This window comes from Rhea americana, unplaced genomic scaffold (assembly GCF_003343005.1).
Source record: "Rhea americana isolate MKP2758 unplaced genomic scaffold, rheAme1 scaffold_685, whole genome shotgun sequence".
In the NCBI taxonomy this organism is placed as follows: Eukaryota; Metazoa; Chordata; class Aves; order Rheiformes; family Rheidae; genus Rhea; species Rhea americana.
This window is the reverse complement of record NW_028186851.1, coordinates 16,574-18,501: the sequence shown is the minus strand read 5'-3', so window position 1 is coordinate 18,501 and position 1,928 is coordinate 16,574. Positions and strand designations below refer to the sequence as shown.

General features: G+C 66.1%; 1 protein-coding gene across 1 annotated transcript in view; it reads left to right on the top strand.

The window, feature by feature from the left end:
- Positions 1-830: 830 nt before the first annotated feature.
- Positions 831-1,928, top strand: part of LOC146586510 (sphingomyelin phosphodiesterase 5-like) — a gene marked incomplete at its 3' end in the record, with an annotated part of 5,992 nt that continues 4,894 nt past the window's right edge. Inside the window, exon 1 of the mRNA XM_085321197.1 lies at positions 831-877. The remainder of the gene's footprint in view (positions 878-1,928) is intronic.

Below are 1,928 nucleotides of genomic sequence, written 5' to 3'. Positions count from 1 at the left end.
ATGCACCTCGCTGGTTCCCTTTATTCGGGGGCAGCAGGACGAAACGCCTCCAGCAGAACTGGGAAGCTGGCCGCGGCGCGGGAGCCCAGGCTCCCGGCCGTCTCGTCCTGCCGGCCCGGGTCCGGCGCCACGTCCCCCTCAGCCTCCTGCCGTCGTGGGGTGGAGGCAGCAATGCCGGGGGGTAAGTGGCGCTGCCGGGTGCAGGCAGCAACGCAGGTGCGGAGGCTGCAAGCCGGGCTGGGGGTGGCGGTGCCAGGGTGGAGGAGGCAACGCGGGGCTGGAGGAGGCAATGCTGGGGGGCAGCTGGCAATGCCGGGGGTAGGTGGCAGTGCCGGGGGGCAGGTGGCTCTGCCAGGCTGGAGGAGGGAATGCCGGGGGGCAGGTGGTGGCAATGCTGAGGGGCAGATGGCTCTGCCAGGCTGGAGGAGGCAATGCCGGGGGGCAGCTGGCAATGCCGGGGGGTAGGTGGCAGTGCCTGGCTGGAGGAGGCAATGCCGGGTGCAGGTGGCAATGCCTGGCTGGAGGAGGGAATGCCGGGGGGCAGGTGGTGGCAATGCTGAGGGGCAGATGGCTCTGCCAGGCTGGAGGAGGCAATGCCGGGGGGCAGGTGGCAATGCCAGGGGGCAGGTGGCAGTGCCGGGGGGCAGGTGGCAGTGCCGGGGGGCAGGTGGCTCTGCCAGGCTGGAGGAGGCAATGCCAGGGTGCAAGGAGCAGTGCTGGGTGCAGGTGCCGACGCAGCAGCAGAGGCAGCAGCACTAGGGTGGAGGTGGCGACGCTGCACCGGAGGTGGAAGCACTTCTCCTTTCGCTTTTGAGCGGAGGAAGTTGATCAGGCAGTAAGAGAGGGCTGAGAGCCGCAGGGGCAGCTCTTGCTGCAGGTGAGGAGTGGCAATGGGGGATGTTTCATGGTGTTGTGGGAGAGGGGAGCACAGCGAGGGGCAGGGGGCACTTCCAGCACCCAGCTGCCACTCTGTGCCAGTGCAGCACCGTGTGCATAGCCTGCATGCTGATATAAGGTGCAAGAGGGTCCAGGCTGGCTGGGACCCCGGAGCAATGGTGATTTAGGGTGCAAGAGGGTCCAGGCTGGCTGGGACCCCGGAGCAATGGTGATTTAGGGTGCAAGAGGGTCCAGGCTGGCTGGGACCCCGGAGCAATGCTGATTTAAGGTGTAATAGGGTCCAGGCTGGCTGGGACCCTGAAGCAATGCCAATTTAGGGTGCAATAGGGTCTGAGCAGGGCCAAGGCAGCAGCCGCCTGTCGGGCCTGGCCTCAGGAGCACGGTTTGGGTGCCGGGTGAGCGGGAAGCCCCCCGCACGCAGCCCTGCCRCAGGCACCGTCCCTCGGATGTGCTCAATCCCAGTGGGCGTTGTGTCCAGCAGCAGGGCTGGAGCATTGAGTTGGCCGCTGCGGGGGTTTCCCGGTTGGACATCCCGGGCTGCAGCGACGCTGTGGCACAGCCGACGGGCTGCCCGGCCCCGGGCTCCCAAGAGCATTTTCGAYGACCAGGGCAAAGTCAAGCTGATTCCCTGAAACACGGTGTTTCTGCCACCGCCCCAGGAGCCCATTCAGTACGCTGGCGCTTGTGCAACCACTGCAAGTAAATCTGTGCCTAAGGGGTGGGATTTTGGAAAGGCATTGGAGATGAAAGGAGTTAGCAAGTGAGCTGTCTGGGGGATGCTGGCACCTGCCAGCAAAGGGGGTTGCTCCCAAATCCTTGTTTCTGTCCAGGAGGGAAAAGTAATCCAGGAATGGAGACATCAGGGAACTGGGGGGCGGGGGGAGATCCTGGGGCTGGAGCTGGAGTGAGCTGCTGCCTGCAGGGACATCGCGATGGGCCCACCTTGTCCGGAGGGACGGGCGCCCCACGTCCGGGGGTGATGGGCTCCCGGTGCCACCAGCACCCCGCAGGGCAGCGCGCAGGGCCAGCCC